The sequence below is a fragment of the Mytilus californianus genome, unplaced genomic scaffold (genome assembly GCF_021869535.1).
Source record: "Mytilus californianus isolate M0D057914Y unplaced genomic scaffold, xbMytCali1.0.p SCAF_9, whole genome shotgun sequence".
In the NCBI taxonomy this organism is placed as follows: Eukaryota; Metazoa; Mollusca; class Bivalvia; order Mytilida; family Mytilidae; genus Mytilus; species Mytilus californianus.
Window position 1 is genome coordinate 80,380,359 of NW_026262745.1, and position 9,605 is coordinate 80,389,963.

The window sequence follows — 9,605 nt, forward strand, 5'->3', positions numbered from 1 at the left end:
TATATATCGTAGAGTTGTCACAGTAGTCTACAACGAGGGATCACTTATAAACACTGGCGTTATTCCGATATTTAAGCTAGACTTAACTAGAATGTTTACTTCTTGACTCGAACAGTTTTCTTTAAGATCAACTGGAAGAGGACACAGTAATGATCCGTTAAAAAATGCAGTAATTTCAGGCTTGCCAAGCCATTAACAAGGCATGTGCTTGCTTATTATGTTTAATGATTATTTTGGTGTTGCATTTAAACAAGCAAATGCAACAATCTGTTTGTATGACAACAATACTTGACATAGCTGCACATGCGGGTAGTTCAAAAAGACATGATGTAGGCAAAAGTATTTTCCACAGTCATTTAATCATTAGTTGATAATCGTTTGGCCAAATATTCAGATGCAGTCGAGATATTCCTTCGAGGCAAATATAACCATGCGTTTCATACTTGCATCTTATAATTGCCGTTTTATGGACATGCACTCTGTCAATTGTCTGACCAGAAATACATGTATGCCTACCTGGTACAATTAGTCAATTGTGCAACTCTAGATCTATCCTTGCATGGTTTAAATAAGTAATATAGATACAATGAATAAGCGTTGATTCTTGAAAAAGAAACCATGAGCCCGGATGGCGAATGGTTTGTTTTTCATGAATCAACGCTTATCCATTGTATCTATAACTTAAACTATTGTGTTAATGTCTTTTCAAAATTAAAGCCTTTTCTTAATTAGAAGGTATTGTAAGTGAGTTTAAATAACCATGGTATCATGTTCAACGATGCATTACTAGATATAAGATCACAACTAATTGGTTAGAAAAATACAAATATAACACAACACGTCTGCCTTTAAATCATCAGGCATCTGAATATTATCTGTACAAAATAAGACATATTCGAACTTATTTCTAATAAAATTGAGAATGGAAATGGGGAATGTGTCAAAGAGACAACAACCTGACCAAAGAGCATATATAAAGTATATATAATAATTTGCGAATAAACATTTGTAAAACTATGTAGTAAAACAGATGAAATCTTACTATATTTATAAAACAACTAGAGGCTCTCAAGAGCCTGTGTCGCTCACCTGTATTTACTGATGCTTTGGAAATCATGTAAAATAAGGTTAAAATCATAATTAATAGTATTAGATATTAGATAGTATAATGATATCTAAGATAATAACAAAAACCTGCAAAATTTTTGTAAAATTACTAACTCAGGGGCAGCAACCCAACAACGGGTTGTCGGATTCGTCTGAAAATTTCCAGGGCAGATAAATCTAAATCTGATGAACATTTTTGCCACCTGTCAGATTTGCTCTAAATGCTTTAGTTTCAGAGATATAAACCAATAAAATGCTCCGCAGGGCGCAGCTTGATACGACCGCAGAGGTCGAACCCTGAACAGTTGGGGCAAGTATGGACACAACATTCAAGCTTGATACAGCTCTAAATTTGGATTGTGATTAAATATTTGACACAGCATAGGTTTCTGACACAAAATGAATGTGGTCTAAGAACTTAAAAATTTTAAATTGGACATTCACCTATTATGGTCAAATATCCAAAATCTAAATACATGGTTAGATTCAGCATATCAAAGAACCCCAAGAATTCAATTTTTGATGAAATCAAACAAAGTTTAATTTTGGACCCTTTTGACCTCAATGTGGACAAAGTTGATAACGGGGCCCAAAAATCAAAAATCTAAATACATGGTTAGATTCAGCATATCAAAGAACCCCATATATTCAATTTTTGTTGAAATCAAACAAAGTTTAATATTGGACCCCGATTTGGACCAACTTGAAAACTGGGCCCATAATCAAAAATCTAAATACATGTTTAGATTCAGCATATCAAAGAACCCTAAAAATTCAATTTTTGTTAAAATCAAACTAAGTTTAATTTTGGACCCTTTGGACCTTAATGTAGACCAATTTGAAAACGGAACCAAAAATTAAGAATCTAAATACACGGTTAGATTCGGCATATCAAAGAACCCCAATAATTCAATTTTTGATGAAATCAAACAAAGTTAAATTTTGGACCCTTTGGACCTCAATGTGGACCAATTTAAAAACGGGGTCAAAATCCAAAAACTTAATACACGGTTAGATTCAGCATATTAAAGAACCCCAAGAATTCAAGAATAAAACCCCATTGAAATTGATCAAGAAATAAGCAATTTATACGAAGTATCTTCTTTTGCACAATACTGTGCAATTGAATATTTCTTGCTATTGCGCAATACTGTACAATTGACAATTTCTTGCTATTGCGCAATATTGTGCTATTGGATATTTCTTGCTATTGCGCAATACTGTGCAATTGAAGATTTCTTGCTATTGCGCAATACTGTGCAATTGAAGATTTCTTGCTATTGTGCAATGCAATTGAAAATTTCTTGCTATTGCACAATACTTATTATATAATAATTTACACATCCTGTTTGGTGTGTATCTCCTACCATATCATTATTATTTGCTTTTAAATATAAATCAGAAATAACCAACTTAAAATGGAAAATTTTAAAAGAAAAAAAAATGAAAAAAAGAAAAAAAAAATCCCCCCCCCAAATTTTTTGAACCCCCTTATGATTCATCACCCCTAAACTCAATCCCAGCCTTCCCTTTGTGGTATGGTACCTTGCAGTACAATTTCAGAGAGATCCATACACTTGAACACAAGTTATTGTCTGGAAACTAGAATAAACTGCTTCGCTGAGCGCAGCTAGATACGCCCGCAGAGGTCCAACCCTGAACAGTTGGGGCAAAAATGGACACAATATTCAAGCTTGATTCAGGTCTGAATTTGGATTGTAATTAAATATTTGACATATTATAGGTTTCTGAATAAATGTAGTCAAAGAACTTGAAATTGGTTATATGAATTGAATTTATATTCAATTAAAGATTTCTTGCTGTTGTGCAATACTTAGTATATCTGTTTTCAGACTATAAACAAATAAAGTTCAATTTATTCTCAATGTCATATTAGAAATTTATGAAAATAAAAAGGGAGCTTACATCAATAGATATAAACAATTCACCAAACTTTCATGAGAATTGGTGACAGCAAATTTGAGTTATTGTCCAAAAACTGGAAAATCACCCCTTTTTTTAATGAATAAAACCCCATAACTCAGAAATGTAAAATGTAAAATTTATAAAATTCTAAAGGGAGCTTACATCAATACATACAAACAATTCACCAAATTTTCATAAGAATTGCTGAAAGCATTTTTGAGTTTTTGTCCGAAAACTGGAAAATCCCCCCCTTTTTTATGAATAAAACCCTGTAACTCGGAAACGTAAAATCTAAAATTTATAAAAATCAAAAGGGAGCCCATGTTAATAGATATAAACAATTCACCAAAGTTTCATGAGAATTGGTGACAGCAGTTTTGAGTTATTGTCCAAAAACTGGAAAATCACCCCTTTTTTTAATGAATAAAACCCCACAACTCAGAAATGTAAAATGTAAAATTTATAAAATTCTAAAGGGAGCTTACATCAATACATACAAACAATTCCCCAAATATTCATAAGAATTGCTGAAAGCATTTTTGAGTTTTTGTCCTAAAACTGGAAAATCCCCCCTTTTTTTATGAATAAAACCCTGTAACTCAGAAACGTAAAATCTAAAATTTATAAAAATCAAAAGGGAGCTCATGTCAATAGATATAAACAATTCACCACAATTTCTTGCAAGTTGGTGAAAGCATTCTTGACTTATTGTCCGAAAACTGGAAAATCCCCCTTTTTTTAATGAATAAAACCCCATAACTCGGAAACGTAAAATCTAAATTTTATAAAAAACGAAAGGGAGCTCACGTCAATAGATATAAACAATTCACCAAAGTTTTATGCAAATTGGTTAAAGCATTTTTGAGTTAATGTCCGACATGTTGACGACGGACAGACGGACGGACAGACGGACGGACGGACAGACGGACAACGGTATACCATAATACGTCCCGTAAACGGGCGTATAAAAATGCTTATTTTTGGCCCCTTTTTGGCCCCCAATTCCTAAACGTTTCGGGCAATTACCCCCAAACTCAATTCCAGCTTTCCCTTTGTGATATGGAACCTTGTAGTACAATTTCAGAAATATCCAAACACTTACACACAAGTTATTGTTATGAAACTAGAAAAATGCTTGTTTTTTGCCCCTTTTTTGGCCCCTAATTCCTAAAATTTTGAGGCAATTACCCCCAAAATCAATTACAGCCTTCCCTTTGTGATATGGAACCTTGTGGTACAATGTCAGAGAGATCCATACACTTACACACAAGTTATTGTCTGGAAGTTACAAAAATGCTTATTTTTGGCCCCTAATTCCTTAACTGTTGGTACCATAACCCCCAAAATCAATCCCAACCTTCCTTTTGTGGTATTGAACCTTATGGTAAAATTTTATGGAGATCCATTCACTTAAACTAAAGTTAGAGTGCGAAAACCAATGTGTCTTCGGACGACGCCGGACGACGACGACGACGACGACGACGACGCCAACGTCATACCAATATACGACCAAAAAATTTTTAATTTTTGCGGTCGTATAAAAACTGCATTTTACCCCTATGTTCTATTTTTAACCAAGTCGGCCATGATGGTTAGAAGGCGGGGCCATCGGACAAATTTTTTAAACTAGATACCCTTATAATGATTATGGCCAAGTATGGTTAAATTTGTCTCAGTAGTTTCAGAAAAGAAGATTTTTGTAAAAGATTACAAAAATTTACAAAAAATTGTTAAAAATTGACTATTAAGGGCAACAACTCCTAAAGGGGTCGACTGACAATTTTGGTCATGACAACTTATTTGTAGATCTTACTTTGCTGAACATTATTGCTGTTTACAGTTTATCTCTATCTATAATAATATTCAAGATAATAACCAAAAACTGCAAAATTTCCTTAAAATTACCAATTCAGGGGCAGCAACCCAACAACAGGTTGTCAGATTTGTCTGAAAATTTCAGGGCAGATAGATCTTGACCTGATTATCAGTTTTACCCTTTGTCAAATTTACTCTAAATGCTTTGGTTTCAGAGATATAAGCCAAAATCTACATTTTACCCCTATGTTCTATTTTTAGCCATGGCGGCCATCTTGGTTGGTTGGCCGGGTCATCGGACACATTTTTTAAACAAGATACCCTAATGATGATTGTGGCCAAGTTTGGTTAAATTTGGCCCAGTGGTTTCAGAGGAGAAGATTTTTGTAAAAAGCTAACGACGACGGACGACGACGACGACGACGACGACGACGCCGACGGACGACGACGACAAGTGATGAGAAAAGCTCACTTGGCCCTTCGGGCCAGGTGAGCTAAAAATGGACAAATTAAATGTAATCAATTTCGTTTCAAATATGTGAAATAGCCAATAATAATCCAAAAATAAACAGTAAAACTCGCTATTATTACAAAAATATCCACAATTAAAGAACCTTAGTGAGCGCGCTCACATACCCCACGTCCCCACATTGTCATTGGAGAAATAAAATAAGTGTAAGAAAAAAAAATGTATCAGAAAAAAAAATTGAATCATAATTTCCTGTCAATATGCACATCTACATAGTATGTCCTCATTATCTACACAGTTTCGTGAAATTCTGTTGTGTGGTTTGAGAGGAGTTGCGATGACAAAAGGTTGCAGTAGTATATTGGGCAAATAAGTTCAAAGGGGCGTAACTCCTGGAAAAAAATTGAATCGTAATTTCCTGTCGATATGCACATCTACGTAGTATGTCCTTATTATCTGAAAAGGTTTCATGAAATTCTGTTGAGTGGTTTGAGAAGAGTTGCGATGACAAAAGGTTGCAGTAGTATATTGGGCAAATAAGTTCAAAGGGGCGTAACTCCTGGAAAAAAAATTGAATCGTAATTTCCCGTCGATATGCACATCTACGTTGTATGTCCTTATTATCTGAAAAGGTTTCATGAAATTCTGTTGTGTGGTTTGAGAGGAGTTGCGATGACAAAAGGTTGCAGAAGTACATTAAAGTAAATAAGTTCAAAGGGGCATAACTCCTAGAAAAAAAATTGAATCGTAATTTCCTGTCGATATGCACAACTACATAGTATGTCCTTATAATCTAAAAAGGTTTCGTGAAATTCTGTTATGTGGTTTGAGAGGAGTTGCGATGACAAGAAATAGGACTGACGGACTGACGGACGGACGGACAGACGGACGGACGGGTCAGAAACATTATACCCTCCGCAACTCGTTGCGTGGGGTATAATTACATACAAAATAAGAAAAAAAACAGAAAAACTAAAGAATAGGGACAACAAAGAGAATACAGGGATTCGAACCTAAACCGACAAGTCCCTACCTTTAACTTGACTCTTTAGTTCATTGATCTTAACCATACTAACCTCGCGGCTACCAACTTAAACTATACGATTGCCTATTATGTATATATAAAGGTACAAGCCCTGTGTGTCTGTTGTACCGATGTAAATCATATGTTCATTCATATATATAAAATAGACATTTAAATTGTAACCAATTGGTAGCCGAGAGGTTTCGTCGATATGTTGATGTCAGTCGCACATAACAGATGTCAAGGGCGGGTTCGATTCCCAGTGAAGGCATATAAAAATTACAAAAATTAAAGGTAATTTTTTTAATTAATTCCATTAGTGAACAGAAATCAGTAAATTAGCTAATTCAAACTTAATGAAATTAGGCACACAAAGGAAACAATTGAATATAATTTGGTGAATATAATTTCAGCGACAGATTTAGAAAGCGTTGATTCTAGAAAAAGAATCCACGGTAAATGAATAGGCTGACGTCACGACAATGGTTTAAGTTAAAAGATAACACAGATTGATTGATGCAGATGATTATGAAAACATTACATATATCTGGACAGCATTCCACTCATGTAGAGCCAAGACAAATGGTCACCTGTTTTTATACGACTGCAAATAATTTTTTGGGATCGTATAATGGTATGATGTCGTCGTCGTCTGCGTCGTCGTCCGAAGACACATTGGTTTCCGGACAATAACTTTAGTTTAAGTTAATGGATCTCTATGAAATTTTTTCAGAAGGTTCAATACCACAAAAGGAAAGTTGGGATTGATTTTGAGGATGATGATCCCAACCGTTTAGGAATTAGGGGCCCAAAAGGGGACCAAAACAAACATTTTTCTAGTTTCAGGATAATAACTTAAGTATTTCGATTGCTCTGAAATTGTACAACAATGTTTAATACAAGTAGAAGGTTGGGATTCATATTAGGAGTTATGGAGCAAACAGTTTAGGAATTAAGGGCCTAAAAGGGGCCAAAAACAACAATTTTTGTAGTTTCCGAGTCTTGGGGTAATTGCTCCAAGGGGGGATTCCAAAAGTCGCGGGGGGGGGGGGGGGGGGGGGGGGGGGGGGGGGGGAGGGGGGTTACCAATTTGTTTACGGAATTCATATTTTTTTCAAAAATTTTCAAATTTCAAATTTTGTAAAAGTTTCAAGAAGTAATCTTCAATTGCACAGTATTGCGCAATAGATTTGTAAGATCTTTTACCACATTTATTTTGTGTCAGAAACCTATATTACGTCAAAAATTTGATCACAATCAAAATTCAGACAGTATCAAGCTTGAATATTATATCCAAATTTGCCCTAACTGTTCAGGGTTCGACCTCTGCAGTCATATCAGGCTGCGCGCAGCGAAGCATTTTATTATATATAAGTCGGCATTGACCAATGTTCCAGGAAAAGATCAAATCTATCACAGCAATTTGACATTCCATGAATACAATCCAACATGTAATAAAATGCTCCGCAGGGCGTAGCTTGATATGACCGCAGAGGTCGAACCCTGAACAGTTGGGGCAAGTATGGACACAACATTCAAGCTTGATACAGCTTTGCATTTGGATTGTGATTAAATATTTGACACAGCATAGGTTTCTGACACAGAATGAATGTGGTCTAAGAACTTAAAATTTTAAATTGGACATTCACCTATTATGGTCCAATATCCAAAATCTAAATACATGGTTAGATTCAGCATATCAAAGAACCCCAAGAATTCAATTTTTGATGAAATCAAACAAAGTTTAATTTTGGACCCTTTTGACCTCAATGTGGACAAAGTTGATAACAGGGCCCAAAAATCAAAAATCTAAATACATGGTTAGATTCAGCATATCAAAGAACCCCGTAATTTTTGTTGAAATCAAACAAAGTTTAATTTTGGACCCCGATTTGGACCAACTTGAAAACTGGGCCCATAATCAAAAATCTAAATACATGTTTAGATTCAGCATATCAAAGAACCCTAAGAATTCAATTTTTGTTAAAATCAAACTAAGTTTAATTTTGGACCCTTTGGACCTTAATGTAGACCAATTTGAAAACAGAACCAAAAATTAAGAATCTAAATACACGGTTAGATTCGGCATATCAAAGAACCCCAATAATTCAATTTTTGATGAAATCAAACAAAGTTTAATTTTGGACCCTTTGGACCTCAATGTGGACCAATTATAAAACGGGGCCCAAAATACAAAAACTAAATACACGGTTAGATTCAGCATATTAAAGAACCCCAAGAATTCAAGAATAAAACCCCATTGAAATTGGTCAAGAAATAAGCAATTTATACGAAGTATCTTCTTTTGCACAATACTGTGCAATTAAATATTTCTTGCTATTGCGCAATACTGTACAATTGACAATTTCTTGCTATTGCGCAATATTGTGCTATTGGATATTTCTTGCTATTGTGCAATACTATGCAATTGAAGATTTCTTGCTATTGCGCAATACTGTGCAATTGAAGATTTCTTGCTATTGTGCAATACTGTGCAATTGAAAATTTCTTGCTATTGCACAATACTTATTATATAATAATTTAAACATCCTGTTTGGTGTGTATCTCCTACCATATCATTATTATTTGCTTTTAAATATAAATCAGAAATAACCAACTTAAAATGGAAAATTTTAAAAGAAAAAAAAAAGGAAAAAAAAAAAATCCCCCCCCAAATTTTTTGTACCCCCTTATGATTCATCACCCCCAAACTCAATCCCAGCCTTCCCTTTGTGGTATGGTACCTTGCAGTACAATTTCAGAGAGATCAATACACTTGAACACAAGTTATTGTCTGGAAACTAGAAAAATGTGTTTTTTGGCCGCGAATTCTTAAACGTTTAGGGCAATTACCCCCAAACTCAAACCCAGCTTTCCCTTTGTGATATGGAACCTTGTAGTACAATTTCAGAAAGATCCATACACTTACACACAAGTTATTGTCCTGAAACTAGAAAAATGCTTGTTTTTTGCCCCTTTTTGGCCCCTAATTCCTAAAATATTGAGGCAATTACCCCCATCATCAATCCCAGCCTTCCCTTTGTGGTATGGTACCTTGCAGTACAATTTCAGAGAGATCCATACACTTGAACACAAGTTATTGTCTGGAAACTAGAAAAATGCTTTTTTTTGGTCCCTTTTTGGCCCCCAATTCCTAAACGTTTCGGCAATTACCCCCAAACTCAATTCCAGCTTTCCCTTTGTGATATGGAACCTTGTGGTACAATGTCAGAGAGATCCATACACTAACACACAAGTTTTGTC